At 47.3% G+C, this 20,131-nt stretch overlaps 1 protein-coding gene and 1 non-coding gene across 2 annotated transcripts in view; one reads left to right on the top strand and one right to left on the bottom strand.

Moving 5' to 3' along the window:
- The window catches only part of OPRD1 (opioid receptor delta 1), a 36,418-nt gene that overhangs the window by 12,555 nt on the left and 3,732 nt on the right, over window positions 1–20,131 (top strand). The window lies entirely within an intron of this gene.
- On the bottom strand, window positions 9,553–9,624 carry TRNAE-UUC (transfer RNA glutamic acid (anticodon UUC)). The gene has a single exon. It is a non-coding gene; the product is annotated as a tRNA-Glu (tRNA).

Below are 20,131 nucleotides of genomic sequence, written 5' to 3'. Positions count from 1 at the left end.
ATGGCCTAAGCACAGGGCCTGGCCCATAACAGGAAATTGTTGGTGATAATGATGCCTTTTGGCTGGTTGCCTAGGACTTGGGAACAGGGGCAAGGATTAAGCCAAGGGAAAGAAACTGCTTCTGCCGGCCAGGCCAGATGCCCCTGCAGGACAGATGGAGGTAATTTGTTTCCCTTGGTTACAAAAACTCATCTTCCTGAAGTGCTAGGAAATGCCCCACATCTAGTGATTTTCCATTCCTCCCAGTGAAGAGGGAGCAGAGCCCACACGTGGTCAGAGGGCTGTCCTGCTGGGAGGGGCAGGTGGCCACAAGACGCTTCCTCCACAGGCTCAGGCCTGGTCATCCCAGGTACGAGAGAGGTCAACAGCAAAGAATGGCATATTGACTTGTCGGACTTAACACCAAAAATAGCACTGCTGACCTTTCTTGAGGGCTGACAAGGTGGGCAGCTCTGTGCCGAGCGCCTCACATAAATGATCTCATTTAATTCTCCCAATTCTTTGAGCTTGGTACCATGTTTCTCTCCATTTGACAGATGAGGCCACTGAGGCTCAGAGGTGATAATCCACTTGCTGAGGGCAGAATCAGCCTTGGGTAAATGGCAGAATCAGCCTTGAACTGAGGCGCCTTGATTCCCGGAGCCCACTCATGCAGTGTCCAAGAAGGAACGTCCGTGAAGGAGGTCAAACTCATGATACCCTCTGATCCCAAATGTGGAAAAATGACTTTGTCACACACGCAGGGATTGGGAGAGGCCATGGAGCAGGACTGATTTATCATTATTAAAATACTGAATTATTGGGCTTCCCTGGTGGCGCAGTGGTTGAGAGTCCGCCTGCCGAGGCAGAGGACACGGGTTTGTGCCCCAGTCCGGGAAGATCCCACATGCCGCGGAGCAGCTGGGCCCGTGAGCCATGGCCGCTGAGCCTGTGCTCTGCAGCGGGAGAGGCCACAACAGTGAGAGGCCCGCGTACTGCAAAAAATAAAAAAATAAATAAAATAAAATACTGAATTATTAGTTAATAAAACAAAAGTGAGACTCTATTGTGTGTCAGGCAGAAGGAAGTATAAGTGATGCCCAGCATGGCCAAAGGCCTAGAGGTGGGAAGCCTGGGCTTTTCAGAACACATGACTTTAGACCGTGGTTCTGTCCACCCTGCGCTTCTGGACAAGCACCTCTTCTCTTTGGGCTATAGGTTTCTTCTGTGAATGAAATGGGAATGTATTGATACCCACTTTTCCCGGTGGGTGTGAGTCAAAGGAGAGAATGTGTGTGAAGCGGTCTGCATGGGGCCTGCCTTGCCCATTGTCCTCAAGGAGTGGCCCTGGTGGGTGAGGCGTGGGGCGGGGTGGGAGGGTACAGATTAGGCAAACCGTAGCATCCATATGAGGCCACTAAGAATGCAAAACTTGAGGGCAATTTTTTACATGGAATTATGGGATTGGAACATTTACTTGACAATGGTAAGTACTCAAAGTAATTAAGAATTCACCCATTACAACTGTGGCAAAAATGAGCGTGTGTTTTTTTCTTTTTTTTAATACATTTATTTATTTATGTATTTATTTTTGGCTGCATTGGGTCTTCGTTGCTGTACGGGCTTTCTCTAGTTGAGGAGAGCAGGGGCTACTCTTCGTTGCAGTGTGAGGGCTTCTCATCGCGGTGGCTTCTCTTATTGCGGAGCACGGGCTCTAGGCACATGGGCTTCGGTAGGTTTTATTATTTTTTTTACCTTTTTTAAATATAAAAGTTTTATTGAGATATAATTCACATACCATACAATTCACCCATTTAAAGTATAGCAACAGAGTTGTGTAACCATCATCACAACCAATTTTAGTACATTTTCATCACCTCAAAAAGAAACCCCATAACCACAAATAGTCACTCCCTTACCACGCCCTGCCCCAGACCTGGGTAACCACCAATCTACTTTCTGTCTCTGTAGATTTGCCAAATCTGGACATTTACTATAAATGAAATCATACAATATGTTGGGCTTCAGTAGTTGTGGCACGTGGGCTCAGTAGCTGTGGCTCGCAGGCTCTGGAGCGCAGGCTCAGTAGTTGTGGTGCACGGGCTTAGTTGCTCCGTGGCATGTGGGATCTTCCCGAACCAGGGCTCGAACCTGTGTCCCCTGCACTGGCAGGCGGATTCTTAACCACTGCGCCACCAGGGAAGTCCCAAGCATCCGTTTTGGCCCTATTACCATGCTCCATACAGGAGACCGTCCATGCAAAATCTCACTTAATCTTCACGACACTTCTGTGAGGTAGGAACCATCTGCCTACCTCAGATGAAGAAGCTGAGGCTCAGGGATATAAGACTTTTGCCCAAGGACCCCAAGGTTAGCAAGTGATTGCAGGGCCTGCCCTCTTCATTGGATCACGCTGCCTCTCATCACACTGGACCCCTGAAACAACCCAGCGTGGTGGCAGTTGTCATTGTCCTTTTCCGGGTGAGGAGATGGTGCGGCTTCCTGGCGCCATCCTTAGCCTAGAGCATGGCTTTCGGGTCTGTATCCGTCAAGGTCCTACCAGAAGAGAAAAAAGACCAGTAAGATAGATTTTGAGGAACTGGCTGATGCGATTGTGGGGTCTGGCTGGGCAAGTCTGAAATTTGTAGGGTGGGCTGGCAGGCTGGCAACTCTCAGGCAGGAGGAATTTCTTCTTCTTCTGGGAAACCTCAGTTTTGCTCTTAAGGCAGACCCTCATTATCATGGATAATCTCCTTCAAGTCAACTGATTGCAGATGTTAATGACATCTACAACATCCCTTCACAGCAACACCTCGATTAGTGTTTGATTAAATAACTGGGTACTATAGCCCAGCCACTTTGACACATAAAATGAATTACCATCCCAGGGTCAGACAGACCTGGGCTTGTGTCCTGGTCCTACAACCTATAGGCTGTGTGACCTTGGGCAAGTTTATCTGCCTCTCTGAGCCTCAGAGTCCCCTTGTCTGCCAAATGCAGTGATAGTGCTTACTACCCTCATTTGTTGTGAGGATTAAGTGCAATGATGTAAATCAAGTACTTTCATCCAGTGCCTGTCATATAGGAAGAGGGGAGATGCACACAAACATTGATGGTCTTGAAATGGGTGTTTTCTAGTTGTAGTGTAATTGCTTGTTCCTGTGTTTGACTTCCATTTTAGACTGGTGGCTCCTGGAGGGCAGGAACTGTATCCCCTTCATCTTCTTTCCTGTTTCCTAGCCCAATCCCTGACTCTAAGGAGGCATCACTGAGTGTTTCTTAAATATCTAGTTGGCACTTTGTTAATGAAATTCCCTCTGTGGGGTTCTTGGGATCTATAATAAAAATCCCCCAACTACAAGAGGGAAAGCAGACATGTAGGAACCTCAGGCCTCTGTTTCCTCTAGAGAAACCCCTTACTTTTCGGCTTAGTAAGTCTTTCCTCCAGGGAGCCTTCTTTGATGCCTCCTCTGTGTTCCCACAGTGTCCTATGTGTCCCCCATCAGAGACCATACACTTTTCAAACCGCTGATCGCTCATTTCTCTCTCTCTCTCCCCGAATGAGGGGGTGTGGGGTGGAGCGAGCATCCTTTGTTTGTAGCTGGAACCCCAGCCTAGGGTCTGATACTCATGCAGCATGTCAGTGCATGTTTGTAGGAGGGACATGTCCTATTTCCAGAGACCCATGGGCCGACATGCCACACTTAAGGAAATCTGCTTTTCCAGGGCTTCTGTTGTGTCTGGCTGCCCCACGCCCTGGTCCAGCCATCCTTATGCCGGAAGCAGAGCCAGGGTGATGGAGAAGAACTTCTCTTCCCTGCATCCCATGAGCATGTTGTGGTTCTTGAACTGAACCGAACAAGGCGTCTGCCCTGTTTATTGCTGAGCGCGCCCTGGTCGGCCTCCCCGCTCAGGTGCGGCTCAGGAGCTCTGTATAGCCATGTTCCAGTCCTTAATCTTCTGTTGGTGACACACTCGCTGGGCCTCGTTATAATTAAGCACTTTCCTTCCTCAAGGTTTGCCAAAACTGAGATGGCTAATTCGTTTCTGGCCTCTCGCCACTCCCGTGGAATGGTGGGCAGGGTTGTAGCTCCCAGTGCTTGCTGCCCAGCCCTGCTTGTTTTGCCAGCCAGAAGAGCAGCCACCCTTTGTCTACAAATAGAGGGAGCCCCAGCTGGACCCAGTTTTATTTAAACTGCTTATCCCCTCGCGTGGGCAGAGCCTTTGGGATCCCTGCTGTAGCTCTGCCTTGGTTTCCTCATTTGTAAAACAAAGGGGTTGAACTTGACAGACAGGGAGAAGATGGGGTAGAAGTCAGGACTCTGGGTTCTGGAGTCAACCCAGGCCTCACCTAGGCCCTGCCACTCCCAGCTGCGGGACTCTGGGTAAGTTACTTCATCCCTCTGAGCCTCAACATTGCTCACCTGTAAAATGGGGAGAATAATGCTTACCTCCTGTGATGGTTGTGTAGATTCAGTGGGATAGTGAACACCCATGTGGCCCTTAGCAGGGCAGCTGGCGCATAGTAAGTGCTCAGTAAATCAGCCATCTTTCCTTTCAGTGCCAACAATCTGTATTCCTGATGAAAAGAGTTGTTATGTTGGGAGAGCTGTGGAGTGGAGCAATTTTAACAGACATTGCTGGCAAGATGATTAACCCCTCTGTATCAGTTTCCTAGGGCTGTCATAACAAATTACCATAAACTAGGTGGTTTAAAACAACAGAAATGTTTTCTTTATAGTTCAGGAGGCTGAAGAAGTCAGAAATCAACAGGGCCATCTCCCTCTGAAGGCTCTGGGGAAGAATCCTTCCTCGCCCAGCTTCTGGTGGTTGCCGGCAATCCTTGGTATCCCTTGAACTTGCAGCTGTATCATTCCAATTTTTGCCTCTGTTTTCACATGGCCATGTCCCTCTGTGTGTGTCTCTGCATCGTATTGGATTTAGGGCCCACCCTAATCTAGTATGACCACATCTTAATGAATTATATCCGCAAAGACCCTAATTCCAAATAAGGTCACATTCTGAGGTTCTAAGTAGACATGAATTTTGAGGGCAACTGTTCAACCCAGTACGCTCTCCAAGGCTCACTTTCCTCCTCTGTATGGAGATGATAATAGTAGCAATTTCATAAGGTTGTTGGAGTGATTGAATGAGATAATCTATGTAAATGTCATGGTAGGAGACAATAGAATACATCAGGCCTGTGTAAGCACTGAGTCAGTGTAGCTGCTGTGATGGAGATGGTGGCAAAGATGATGACAGTAATGGGAACAGTTCCATCCATGGACCCACCCTACATTGGTTAATCACTGGACACAGGGACATAGAACGTAGGCCAGGGCCTTGTCAGGAGCTCTGAAGCCTTGGATAGGAGCCCCTGTTTCTTTTTGGCCTCAGCCACCTTGAATCCTCATCTGAGACTTAGCTCCTGGGAGGGCAGCTTGGAGAAGTAGAAAGACCTTGGGCTCTCAGAAGTCAGGGAAACTGATACCCTGTGTAACATTGCACAATTGTCTTTCCCTCTCCAGGCCTCAGTTTCCCTATCTGTAAAGTGGGAGAGGAGGTTGGAACTCAGTGTTAGATCAGAGCCTCTTCTAGTATTGAAGTTCCAGCACAGGACTCTGTGTCCCACCCCAATGGTAGTAGGTTATCAAGGGCCAGGAAAGGAGTCAGGAGCCTGGGACCGCAGGGCAGCTCATCAGGTGTCATTCTGGGCCCACTTTCCTCATCTGAACAAGAAGAGAAGCCACTGTGATATGAGTGTACCAGGCAGTGTGCTAGGGACATCATAGGCATGAACTCATTCCACACTCACCACACCCTCAAGCAGTAGGATGCTTATACCCACTTCACAGAGGAGCATACTGAGGCTCAGAGAAGTTAGAACTCACCCAAGGTCATACAGTGAGAGGTAGAGCTGGGGCTTAAATCTAGGTGTGTCTTGTGCCAAAGTCCACGCTTCTCCTTGGCTGCGCTTTTACTGTATCAGTTTCCTAGAGCTGCTGTAACACATTAGCGGGACTTAATGGCTTAAGACAACAGAAGTTTACCCTCTTACAGTTCTGGAGACCAGAAGTCCAAATAGTGTATTCAGGGCTGCATTCCCTCTGAAGGCCCTTGGGGCAAATCCTTCCTTTCCTCTTCAGCTTCTGGTGGTGCCAGCAGTCCTTGGCTTGTGACTGCATCGCTCTTATTTCTAATCTCTGCTTCCATCTTCACATGGCCTTCTCTTCTCCCTGTGTGCTGTGTGTCTCTTACAAAGACACTTGTCATTAGAGTTAGGGCCCACCCATATAATCCAGGGTGGTCTCAAGATCCTTAACTTAATTACATATGTAAAGATCCTTTTTCCAAATAAGACGAAGTTCACAGGTTCTGGGGGTTGGGACGTGGACTTGTCTTTTAGGGGCCACCATTCAACCCACTACAGTTATTAAAGCCTTGGTGGTGACAGTATCTGCTGGAGGTGCAGGGAGCGGGGAATTTCTGGAACGGCTTAGAAGTAGAAAAGAGAGGGATACTTCCCTGGTGGTCCAGTGGTTAAGACTCTGTGCGTCCACTGCAGGGGGTGCCAGTTTGATCCCTGGTCAGAGAACTAAGATCCTGCTTGCCGCTTGGTGCAAATAAAAAAAAATGTAGGAGAGGAACAAAGTTGTGAGCCAAGGAGGCCAGTCTGGGGACCATGAGTGACAGGGGGTGTGGCTTAAGCTGGTGTTCCACCAGCAGTGATGTCAGTGAGGTAATAACTACACACAAACCACATCGGAAAAAAAGAAAAAGAAAAGAAAAACAAGTAAAAAAAGAAAAAAAAAGAACCCTCCCCGCCCCCCACCCCCCACCCCATGCCACATCTGCGTATGGTGAATACAGCCAGCCATCGGGCGGAAACCTGAAAACTTGTCCACAGAGGCCACCCTTCCTATTGTGACATGTGTCTACATTAATGACTTTGAGGTTATAGATCCCACAGAAAATGGATTTGGCCTTCCTTACTTGCCTGGAGAGATGGGACAAGGCCTGGCCTGAGTGCCTGTGATGTGATTTACTTGCATCATCTTGGGCTCTCCCTTAACCTAGATGGTGGTATCATCTGTTTTTTTTTTTTTTTAATAAATTTATTTATTTAATTTTTGGCTGTGTTGGGTTTTTGTTGTTGTGCACAGGCTTTCTCTAGTTGTGGCGAGTGGGGGCTGCTCTTCGTTAAGGTGCACGGCTTCTCACTGCAGTGGCTTCTCTTGTTGCGGAGCACAGGCTCTAGGCGCGTGGGCTTCGGCAGTTGTGGCGCACGGGCTTCAGTAGTTGTGGCACGTGGACTCAGTAGTTGTGGTGCCCGGGCTTAGTTGCTCCACAGCATGTGGGATCTTCCCGGACCAGGGCTCGAACCCGTGTCCCCTGCATTGGCAGGCGGATTCTTAACCACTTCGCCACCAGGGAAGTCCCGTGGTATCATCTTTACTCAGATAATCACACTCTTGAATGCATGAGGCCCAACCGAGATGAGGGCTCCAAGGAATGGCTACACGGCGTGAGAAGGCAGCTCACCAACTCGGCAGAACCCCTAACGCATACTGAGCACTTGTACTAACTCAGGTCTCATCATAGCTGGTTGAAGTGTGTATAGTTTTTTTTTTTTTTCATAAATTTATTTATTTTATTTATTTATTTTTGGCTGCATTGGGTCTTCGTTGCAGTGCACAGCCTTCTCATTGCGGTGGCTTCTCTCGTTGTGGAGCACGGGCTCTAGGAGCGTGGGCTTCAGTAGTTGCGGCATGTGGGCTCAGTAGTTGTGGCTCACAGGCTCTAGAGCGCAGGCTAGGTAGTTGTGGCACACGGGCTTAGCTGCTCCGTGGCATGTGGGATCTTCCCGAACCAGGGATCGAACCCGTGTCCCCTGCAATGGCAGGCGGATTCTCAACCACTGTGCCACCAGGGAAGCCCCTGTGTACTGTTAATATCTTTATTTTCCAAGACGTGGAAGGGAGAAGGGTTAGGTTTAGATTCTGTGATTCTGTGAGCAGAACCAGGAAAAATGGTGCCAGGTGAGAAGGAGGCAGTTTTCAGGTCAAATAAAACAAAGAACTTGTTATCCTGTGAGTGGTCCCAACAATAGGATGGACTGTGCCTACAGGTGGTGAGTTCCCCATCTCTGGATATACTCAAGCAGAAGCTGCGTAGCCATTTGTCTGGAGTGCTACAGAGGGAATGCCCTCACTGTGAAGTTTCCTTCTATCTCTGAGATTCTAGGAATTTTCCCCAAGGAAACCATCAGATATCCGTGTGCACAAAGATGTTTATCACACTATTATTTATAATAACGAAAAGGCAGAGACAACCTACATGTCTTTTAAAGGAGGATTTATTAAGTAACTGTATTCAGGAACTTTAGTGTCTATAAGTGAGACCAGCTCTAGCCTGTAGTCTGTTTCTGTGTGGTCCTTGGGCTAAAGATGGTTTTTACACTTTTAAAGGCTTGTAAAAAAAAAAAAAAAGAACAAAAGCAAGAAACAGAAGAATATGCATCCAGGCCTACCAAGTATTTCGGCCTCCCAAGCCTAAAATATTTACTCTCTGGCTCTTTACAGAAAAAGCCTGTTGACCTCTAGACTAGAATAACAATCGGTCACCAAAAATTATATTAATTTGTATCTGTGGATATAGAAAGATGGTCACAGCATATTTTTGAGAAGAAAGAAACAGGTTATTTAATAACGTTAGAACCAGATCCCATTTATATAAAACAGGGCCTGTGTGTTTGCCTGTTGTCTGTTAATGATCGTCTGTACTATTGATGTTGGTTTTTAAATTTTCTTTATGAAGTGATTCTGTATTGTTTGGACCTTTTATAGGGAGCAGATGTTATTTCTGAGATCTCACAAAGCATTGGGGAATAAAATTAACTCTAAATGCTCCAGCAGTCCACGCTGTTTGGGACCAAGTGAGTTTTGATCTAGGCTCAAGCATTTTGTTTGATTTGGTTCCTAAGGTGCCGTAAGGTCGGTCAGACAGAGGGTTGGTGCTCTTAGCTTGTTGCTGTTGCTGTTATTGTTTTTAGGTCTCTTGCCCTGGCTTTGACTCCCATGAGCTCTTGTGCCTAAGGGAAAAAAAAATACCCCTCAGTTTAGTTAAAAACAAATTAGCTGCTTTGGGGAAATGATCTGACAACATTTCCCTTTGCAGTGGCAGAGCTGAGTCACTGCAGATTCAGGGCAGACAGGGTCAGGCCCAGGTGTCCTTCAGGGGACCTGGGTTGGTCCAGGTTAAGGATAGAAGGGAGGAGGGGAGGAAGGGAGAGAGGGGGGAGGCAGGAGGAAGCGCTGTCCTAATTTGTCCCAAAGCTTTTGGGTCTGTGGCTGGTTACTTCCAAGAATCAGGGCTCCTGACTCTCTGTCCCACAGGGAGTCCTCCAGTAACCACTATGTCTCCTTTGCACAGCATGAAAGGGACACGGTTCCTGCCTGCAGGACTTCCCAGTCTAGTGTGGAGGACAGACACGTCGATGTTCATTCACTCAACAGATGTGTTTTTTTTGTTTTCCATTTTTTTGGTTTTTTGGCTGCGCCTGTAGGATCTTAGTTCCCCAACCAGGGATTGAACCTGGGCCCCAGCAGTGAAAGTGCCGAGTCCTAACCACTGGACCACCAGGGAACTCCCTAACAGATGTATTTTGAGCGCCTGCTCTGAGCTGGGTGCTGCTGGAAGTCCCAGGCACATAGTGGTGACCAAGACAATGCCACGCCTTCGGTACCTTATGTTTTCCTTGTCAAAGAGAATACGTGGGCTTCCCTGGTGGCGCAGTGGTTGAGAGTCCACCTGCCAAGGCAGGGGACACGGGTTCGTGCCCCGGTTCCCACATGCCGCGGAGTGGCTGGGTCCGTGAGCCATGGCCGCTGAGCCTGCACGTCCGGAGCCTGTGCTCCGCAACGGGAGAGGCCACAACAGTGAGAGGCCTGCGTACTGCAAAACAAAACAAAACAAAACAAAAACAAAAACAAAAAGCAAATACGTGAGGGGCGCACAGTTTGGGTCCTCAGGGGAGAAGCTGAAACTGAAGTCCAGAGGAAGGCACCGGGGTCTCGGGGAAGAGCACAGGGTTTGAATCTCTGCTCAGCCTCTGACTGCAACCGTGGACAAGTTCCTTTACTGCTCTCTATAAATCGGGAATGATAAATACTGTCTACCCTGTAGGGGTGCTAGGAAGATTAAATGATGTAAAATGCTTTCCCAGTGCCTGGCAAAGAGTCAATGTCCAACAACTGTTTATTATCCATTAAAAAAACAAAACACAGGTGTAAGAAGTACATAAAATCATGCCTGAGAAAGACCTGGCACGTAGTTGTTGTACCACAATACTGGTTGCCACCCCCTTGTGACCAGAGGTGTACGTTTTGTTCTGAATTGACCTCTCCTCCTTGCCCCACTGAGCCCTGTCACGGTGCCTGTGACATTGTTCTGTTGTTTATAAGTCTGTCTCTCCCCGACCCTGCCTGGGCTGTGAGCAGATTTTCTCCAAACCCTCGCGGAGTTGAGGAATGTGTGAAAACAGGCAAAGGCTCTGGAGGCAGCCCACCTCTGGACCAGTTCCCTCCCTTTGGTCCCGGCCTCCAGACTGGCCCCCTCCCCATGGCCAACATGTGATAAGCTAGCGCAGGGTGGCGGGGGGACAGTGAACAGTGACGTACAGACTTGAGTGGTTATAAGTGTGGGCTCTGGAAACCAAGTCTGAGTTTGAATGCTGCCATCCTAGCCGCGTGTCTTTGTATGAGCCGTCTAACTTAGCTCCTCTGTAGAATGGGGACGTTCCATGCATGGTCTTAACACTCAGGGTTGCAGTGACGATGAAATGAAATCTTGCATTCACTGCTTTTGGCATAGTGCCTGGTACATGAAAGAAAAGACAGAGAATATTGCTTAAAGAAAACAAACGACCCGCCCAAAGCTGTTAGACCAGTCCCTGGTCTAACAGGGACTGTTAGAAAGGAGACACTGTTTCAGCCTTCTTCTGGGCACCGGGCATTAAGATGTCAGCACGCTGCCCTGGCTTTGCCTGGGGGAGGAAGTTCTTACTAGGAGCTTCCTTGTCGGTTGAGAAGCCCAGCTCTCCAGAGACCCAGGAGCGTGTGTGGATTTAATGTGGCCCGGGTTGTACGTCAGTCAGAGAACATGCCCAGTCGCCATCAAATTGAAGGAAAATGGATGGAGGTGGCTGTGTTCTTCCCTGACAGGGGGGCCTGTTGGACAGATGACGGACTGGATCTAGGGCTCTGAAACCAACATGGTGCTTCATATAAGGGTAGCCTGCGTGGGGTCTGAGAAGAATGGTTGGGAGCAAATTCCCCAGCAGCTATGGAATTCAAGATGAGCTTAAAGGGGATTTTGATCTAGAAGAAAACCAAAGAGCTTCCCAAGGCATTGCAGAGGCAGTAGAGTTCACCCCCAGGGTTAGGTCCAATCCATGGAGGATTGAATTCTATGAGGAAAAAAAGCAAAAATTGTCAGGGGAAATAAACGCAAAAGGGCTGCTAATTCTTGTTTGTGTGCTGGCTAGTAAGCTAGACACTTTCACATGTGTTGGCTCTTAAAAAGCATGAGTACACTGAAATTACCAAGGAGGGAAACAGCTTCAGAGAGGTGCAGTAATATATTCAAGATCACACAGCTAAGTATGTTGAGCTAAGATCCAAATGGCTCTAGAGGACTCCCTCACCAAACTCTCTAGCCTAGACCGCAGACACAGTGCGAGCACTTGATTATAGCCACAGCTTCTTTTTTGATAGCGGTACAATACACATAACATAAACTTTACCATTTTAACCGTTCTGAAGTGTACGGTTCACTGACGTTAAGTGCATTCACCTTGCTGTGCAGCCATCCCCACCATCCATCTCCAGAACTTTTTTTCCATCTTCTCAAACTGAGGCTCTGTACCCATCAAATAATGACGCCCCATTTCTCTTTTCCCCCAGCCCCTGGCAACCACCATTCTACTTTCTGCTGCTATGACTGACTAAGTACCTCACATGAGTGGAATCATAGAGGTTTTTGTCTTTTTGTGGGTGGCTTATTTCACTTGGCCCAATGTCCTTAAGGCTCATCTATGTTGTAGCGTGTGTCAGAATTTCCTTCCTTTTTAAGGCTGAATAATGTTCCATTGCATGTATAGACCACATTTTGTTTATCCATTCATTCGTCAATGGGTACCTTTTGGTTATTGTGAATGATGCTACTTTGAACCTGGGTGTACAGATATCTCTTCAAGACCCTACTTTTAATTCTTTTGGATATATACCTGGAAGTGGAATTTCTGGACCATATAGCAATTCTATTTTCAATTTTTTGAGGAATTGCTATGCTATTTTTCACAGTGGCTGCACCATTTTACATTCCCCCAACAGTGCACAAGGTTCTAATTTCTTCACATCCTCATCAACAATTGTTATTTTCTGTTTTTTTTTTTAATAGTAGCCATCCTAAGTGGTATCTCATTGTGGTTTTGATTTGCATTTCTCTAATGATTAATGATGTTGAGTATCTTTTTTTATAGCTTTTTAATATGATTTTTAAAAATTAATTTTATTTATTTATTTATTTTTGGCTGTGGTGGGTCTTCGTTGCTGCTCGCAGGCTTTCTCTAGTTGTGGCGAGTGGGGGCTACTCTTCGTTGCAGGGCGCAGGCTTCTCATTGTGGTGGCTTCTCTTGTTGCGGAGCATGGCCTCTAGGCACGCGGGCTTCCGTAGTTGTGGCTCGCGGGCTCTAGAGTGCAGGCTCAGTAGTTGTGCAGCACGGGCTTCGTTGCTCCGCGGCACGTGAGAACTTCCCAGACCAGGGCTTGAACCCGTGTCCCTTGCATTGGCAGGTGGATTCTTAACCACTGCGCCACCAGGGAAGCCCGATGTTGAGTATCTTTTCATGTGCTTATTGGTCATTTGAATATCTTTAGAGAAATGTCTGTTCAAGTCCTTTACCCATATTTCAAATCTAGTTGTTTGCTTTTTTATTGTTGAGTTGTAGGAGTTCTTTATATATTCTGGATATTAACTCCTTATCAGATATGTGATTTGCAAATATTTTCTCCCATTCTGTGGATGGCCTTTTCACTCTGTTGATAGTGTCCTTTGATGCGTAAGAGCTTTGACTTTTTTATTTTAATAAATTTATTTATTTTATTATTTTATTTTATTTTATTTTTTGGCTGCGTTGGGTCTTTGTTGCTGTGCATGGCTTTTCTCTGGTTGCAGCGAGTGGGGGCTACTCTTCGTTGAGGTGCGCAGGCTTCTCATTGCGGTGGCTTTTCTTGTTGCGGAGCATGGGCTCTAGGTGCATGGACTTCAGTAGTTGTGGCATGCGGGCTCAGTAGTTGTGGCTCGCGGGCTGTAGAGCGCAGGCTCAGTAGTTGTGGTGCACGGGCTTAGTTGCTCTGTGGCATGTGGGATCTTCCTGGACCAGGGCTCGAACCCATGTCCCCTGCCTTGGCAGGTGGATTCTTAACCACTGCACCACCAGGGAAGCCCCAAGAGCTTTGACTTTTGATGTAGTCCAGTTTATCTATTTTTTCTTTTGTTGCCTGTGCTTTTGGTATCATATCCCAGAAGTCACTGCCAAATCCAGTGTCACGAAACTTTCCCTCTATGTTTTCTTCTAAGAGTTTTATTGTTTTAGCTCTTACATTTAGGTCTTATATCCATTTTGAGTTAATTTTTAAGTATGGTATAATATAAGGGTCCAATGTCATATCTACAACTTTTTGAAATAGGAAAAAGAAAAAAGGAATTAGAGACCAACAGTAGGATTTTGAGATGTGGGGAAATAAATAATTTATCTTCCTAGGAAATTCATTCTCTCACCCATTCTTGCTCTGCCCTACAACTAGCCTCCACACAGTAGAGTCAGAATGATCTTTTGAGAAACACACATAAATCAAATCACATCACTCCCCTGCCTAAACAGTGCAGCAATTTGTTCAGTGTCTGCCCCCTCCCTGAGACCATAAATTTCAAGACGTCAGACTGCCATCTTTACTCCTATATCCGTTACTCAGTGCCTGGCACATACCAGCTGCTCGATTAATACCTGTTGGATGAGTGAACAAACCTCAGCTTATAATAAGCTCACATTCCTTGACTTTTTGAAATATGGAGGACAAAGGAAGTAGAGGAGGAAGGAAGGTAAAAATCATGGAGGGGCAGAACAGCAAAGTCATTACCAGGTGTTGGCACTAGACTTCCTGAGTTAAATACCAGCTCTGCCACTTAATGGCCATGTGACCTCGGGCAAAATCACTTCATCTCTTGTGTCTCAGTTTATGTTCTTTAAGGTATGGCAACACATATTTGGATGATGAAAAGCAATTCAAAGAGGAGGAACAGGCTAAGAAGGGGTGAGAGGTGGGGCTGAAAACAGGGGCAGGGAATTGATTACCTATAGAGAGAGCAGTGAGACCCTTAGTCCCCCATCCCTTGTACCCTGCATAGCCAGGTGGCCACCCCTACACTCTGCAGGAGGCCAGGGTTTTTTCCTTGGAGAAGTTAACCTGGAGGAACTGAACTTGGGACCAGTAGACACAGAAAGGGTCAGAGTGAGATACCAAAGGAAAAAATGGAGGTTTCTCAGACCCCTTCTCCAGCTCTGCTACCAGAATCCTGACAGCCAGAAGTGTGGTCCCCAGGCAGGAAATGGGAGGATTCTCTTCTGAAGACCCCAAAGAAGAGACCTACAGACACTGATATTTAAATACTCCTAGTGTAAAAGCCAGATCTTCATTCAATCCCCGTAGAATGGAGCACACCAGTTGACAGCCCCCCACCCCAAGAGCTATCAATTAGTTAATGAGTGCTTCACTCAAAGACCAACCTTTAGTCACATATCACCGGATATTTGAAGGAAGTGTCCAGGATAAAAGAGGGAAGCCAAAGCAGACAAATAAAGAAAAATGTTCGAAGCAGATAGACAATGCAGAGAGCAGAAGAAAATCCAAAACAAAAATTATTAGTATCCTCAGAGAGAGTAGAGAAGATATTAGAAATAAGATGCTATATAAAAAGGAACAATAAGAGAAGAAAGTGCACTGGGAAAATAAAACATGAGAGACAAAACAAAGTTTTAAAAAGTCAGTAGAAAGGTTGAGAGGTAATGAAAAGGAAATTTCCCAGAAGATGTACCAAAAAGATGGAAAATAAAAAAGATAAGAAAATTAGATGATCAATCCAGGGGACCTGATATCTGACTACCAGATTGTCCAGGGATTCCAGAGAAAGCAGAGGGGAGGAAGTGATCAAAGATATGATGAGAGGACATTGTATACTGAAGGGCATAAACCTGAGACTGAGAAGACCTAATAAAAATGAAAAAGAGCCATCCTAAGGCACATCATCACAAATGTCAGAATACTGGGAATAGAAAGAAGGTCCTAAAAATTTCAGGGGTGGGGAGGACAGATTGCATACAAAACATCAGGAATCAGAATCATTTCAGATACTTCAGTGACAACACTATAAACTAGAAGATGAGGGAGCCATGCCTTCAATTTTCTGAGGGAAAATGATTTCCAATCTACTCTTTTATGTAGAATGAATGAAATCAGAAGTGAGGATAGAAGAAAGACATTTTCAGACATGCAAGGGTGTAAAATTTTTACTTCCTACGTGCCCTTTCTTAGGAAGTGACTAGAGGATATGCTCCACTAAAATAAGGGCATAAACCCAGATAAGAAGACTTGTAACCCAGGAAACAGGTGTGCAGCTTGTCTAGAAAGCAACCAGTCCCAGATTGAAAGGGGAGGAGGGAAGCTCCAGGAAGTGGATTCACTAGAAAAACAAAAGGAACTGATCGATTATGTGACTGCATGGAAAAGGCATTTTATGGATCTGCTGGAGTGTTTGAAGAGATTTATCAGTATGTACCCAGAACTAAGCAAATGAAAAAAAGAAGCAATTATTAACTCCAGGAAAAACAAAAATCAGTACTAGAAAATAAGTGTAACTATAGTATACCATCTGGCTCAGTGGACAGTATCTACAAAGTCATAAGAATGTAAACCCTGTGGGGCTTCCCTGGCAGCTCAGTGGTTAAGAATCCGCCTGTCAATGCAGGGGACATGGGTTCAAGCCCTGGTCGGGGAAGATCCCACATGCTGCAGAGCAACTAAGCCTGTGCGCCACAACTACTGAGCCTGCACTCTAGAGCCCGCGAACCACAACTACTGAGCCCGTGAGCCACAACTACTGAAGCCCACGCGCCTAGAGCCCGTGCTCCGCAACAAGAGAAGCCACCACAATGAGAAGCCTGTGCACTGCAATGAAGAGCAGCCCCCCTCCGCCGCAACTAGAGAAAGCCTGCACACAGCAACGAAGACCCAACACAGCCTAAAATAAAAATTAAAAAAAAAAAGCTTAAAAGAAAAAAAAAGAATATAAACCCTGAAAAGAAGTAAACCTTGAAAATCAATTTAGCTAAAAATTTAAAAATGGTGGTAGAACTATATTGGGAGGATGGAGAGAGGAAGTTGTGTAGTGTAAGAGAGTTAATCCTCATCTACCAGATTTAGAGAGTTGTGGAGGATCTTAGTAGTGTTCACTAATATTTCGTTCTCCCTCCTTCTGGGCACATGAAAGACAACTTACTTCTCAGCCCCTTGCAATTGGGTGGGGCCATATGACTAGTTCTGGTCAGTCAGCTTCAGGTGAAAGTACTGTCTTGCAGCTAGAATGAAGCTTAGATGACCCTGTGGCTGTCACTTCTCCCTCTGTGGTGACCAAGGAGGCCTTGGGGTAAGATAGCAGAGCCACAAGGTTGAAGCAGGCTGGAAATGCCTCATGGAATATGGTTGTGCTGGAGACACTGAATGGATGCTGCAAGGGTAAGAACTGAAGCTTTTTTGTGTGTTAAGCCACTGAGATTTTGGGATTGTCTGTTACTGCTGCATAGCCTGGCTTAACCGAATACAAACTTCAACAGATACTGTCTGAAATAGATACATCAAGAAATAGACATTTAAGCATATTATTTAGAATTCTGGAGATAATCACTAGAAAAATAATTTAAAACATTAAAAGCGGTTGCCTCTGGTGAGCAGGACAGAGAAGTGAGGATGGGGTAGGGCAGAGGGGCAAGTGTTTCCATTATAGTACTGTAACACTAGGTAATTGTATTACATTGGCAGAAACCACACCTATGCGGTTTGGAAGGATTCCTGCCAAACCATCACAGTGGCTGTCTCTTAGGAGGGAGGGCTTGCTAGAGTGAACGAGCATCTCAGGGAACCACAGATGCGGCTGGATGTGGTGGGCAGCCACAGTGGGAAAGGAGGCTACCCAGATGGAATGCCAGTGTGAGGAGCTTGGTTTTTATCCAGATGGCGGTGGGGAGCCATGGAAGGATTGTAAGCGGTAGAGTCGAATCTGCCTGCGAAAATCTACCTTTTCATGTGGAGGATGAAGTGTGGGGCAGGGAGCCTGCTGTGATGGTTCCCGTGAGAACTGAGGAGGCTTGGACTAAGACATCTGTACCACAAATGTCTACTGAGAGCCTGCTATTGGCCAGGTACCATTAGTAGGCCTGACGATACAGCAGCGAACGAGATGGGCAAAGCGCCCTGCCTTCAGGGTGGTGGTTCGTGCTGTGAAGAATGAAGCAGCGTAAAGAGAGGGAAGAGAGGGCTTAAGATAGAGAGGGCAGGGCAGCTTCTCTGAGGAGGAGATATTTGAATAGATCCTGAATTACGTGAAGGAACAAGCCAGGCAAAATTTGGAGGATGAGGGTTCCAGGCTGAGCGAGCAGCAGTCTGGAGGCCCTGAGGTGGGATGGGAACAGCAGAGAGGCCGGGATGGGGGTGGGGGGCACGTCCATCAGGGGGAAGGTTCTGGGAGCTGAGACCTAAGAGGTGGTCAGGGCCAGTTTGTGGAATGTGGAGGAACTTTGGGGGGTCCCTATGGGGCTGAGAGCCAGAGAGTGGCAGGATTTGTCTGAGGAGGTGGAGAGGACGGGGCTTGACAGCTGGTGAGCCGTGGGAGTGGTGGGGGGCCGGTGACGAGAGGCCTCCCTCTCCCTCTGCTGGGGCCCCGCCTGCCAGAGTCAGCTGTGCCTCAGCCCTGCCCGGACCAGCGACAGCAGCTTCATCACCCACTTCCCAGCGTCCCAGCCCCCTCTGGAAATTGAAGGATCCTTTCCAAATCAAAATAGCAGGCAAAGAACAGCCTCTGATTGTTCTGCGCAAAAGAAGTGAAATTAGACAAGTCAGCTGCGGATTGAGGCGGCCTCCCACACAGCTGTTCCTGCACCCGCTGAAGGCGGACTTCCCGAGACTTGCAGTTCTGCTGTCTCCGAGCAAAACTTTTTGCTTCTCCAGCCCAGGGCAGATAGTTATTTTGGGAGGGAGTGGGACAGATGCTGGCCCTGAAGGACCATGAAGGAGTCAGTTTTTTTTTTTTAACCAAAAAAATCAGTTACTTCATGAAGGAACAGCCTTAGCTGATATGAGTTTGTTCAGTCATGCAGAACACACTGGGTGCGCTCATCCTGGGTGCCCCGGGCTCGGCATGGTGTCAGGGGGATTCCGGCCCGGAGGAGCAGAGGCACACAGCGTGCTTCCACCCTTGGTGGAGGGTCTGGGAGCCGGGAGGTCCAAGTTCTCACCTTGGTTCCGCCGCTGTCGCTCTGTGACCTTGGGTCAGTTTCCCATCTCTCCCCCGTGTGGGCTTTAGGCTACATATTGTTTCTCAAATTAAACTCCGTGAGAATCGTGTGTGTATATGTGTGTGTGTGTGTGTGTGTGTGTGTGGTGTCTTGTTAAAGATGAAGATTCCCAGGCCTGAATTCCCGAGATTAAGATTGAGAAGGGGACTTCCCTGGTGGTCCAGTGGTTAACACTCTGCGCTTCCAATGCAGGGGGCATGGGTTCGATCCCTGGTCGGGGAGCAAAGATCCCACATGCCGCGCATGGCCCCCCCTCCAAAAAAAAATATTGAGAAGGTCTGGGGTGGGGTCCAAGAATTTGCACTTCTCACAGGCTCTTCCGGTAATTCCTTTGGGAGTCCTTGGACCACATGGTAGCAAAATCACTTCCCATCAATCTCTCAGGGCTCTTCCTGCTCTGAAATTTGAGGAGTTCCTCATGCAACCCTTCCCTGGGTTTCTCAGATCATTCCAGGGGCATGAAAGGCATCCTTACCCCTGCCTCAGTGTGCATGTGTTTCCGTGATGATCACACTGCATGGGAATGGTCTATTGCAGTGTATTTAGCCTCCTGCAGGCTATCCGGTGCCCAGCCCAGGCCCTGGTACAGAGGCGTTTTGACTATAAATGTTGGCCCGACAAGGGGTCAGCTGTAGTGCAGGCAGCTGGGCAGCAGCGTAGAGCATGGAGGGACGTTGCAGAACTCTGGGTGCCCAGCTTGTTGCAGACATCGGGCTTGGACCCTTGGGCTCACACCCTGGGTCAGATGTGTGACTCTGTCACCTGCTCCCCTTCCCCACAGCTGGGTGAGTCCAGCTACCTGGGGATAAGATGGTCTGGATGGGACCATAGACTGGGAGCCCTGGTCTACCATGGAGAATATCCAGGCAGTGTAAGGCCCCAGCCAGTTTGCCCCGGCTTCCTTGGAGCTGGCTAGTCATATTCCCAAAAGGCCAGATCAGTGGCAGAGGCCAGAGGGTCAGGTCACTCTGGTCTAGCCCCCAGCTTCACTCTTATATATGAAGAATAATAACAGCTATCACATACCGAGCACTTACCATGCTTTGAGCTCAGTGCTAAATGCTGTATCATCTCATTAAATTTTATAACAACCCTATGAGGTTGGTAAAAGTATCACCCCTTTTTGACAGTTATGGACACTGAGGCTTAGAGAATTCAAGTTACTAGTCTAGAGTCACTCAGCTAATAAACAGTAGAGGCAGAATTAGGACCTAGACGTGTTTTCCTCTGGAGCCCAGCTTTATCTTTAACCATATTGCTTAGAACCCCTGGGAAGATAAGGGTTTTTCCTCCAATACCTCCTGCCAAAGTTACCCCCTGCCAGAGAACTCCTTTTGCATCTGTTATAGTGGAAAGGAGCGATGCTGAATCAGATAGTTCAGGGTTCTAGTCCCACTTCTGCCCCTGACCTTTTGTGTGATCTTTGGCAAGTCATTTCCCCTCCCTGAGTTTCATGTGAAACTG

This window comes from Tursiops truncatus, chromosome 1 (genome assembly GCF_011762595.2).
Source record: "Tursiops truncatus isolate mTurTru1 chromosome 1, mTurTru1.mat.Y, whole genome shotgun sequence".
Taxonomy (NCBI): domain Eukaryota; kingdom Metazoa; phylum Chordata; class Mammalia; order Artiodactyla; family Delphinidae; genus Tursiops; species Tursiops truncatus.
The sequence above is the reverse complement of the archived record's forward strand: the minus strand, read 5'-3'. Positions and strand labels throughout refer to the sequence as shown.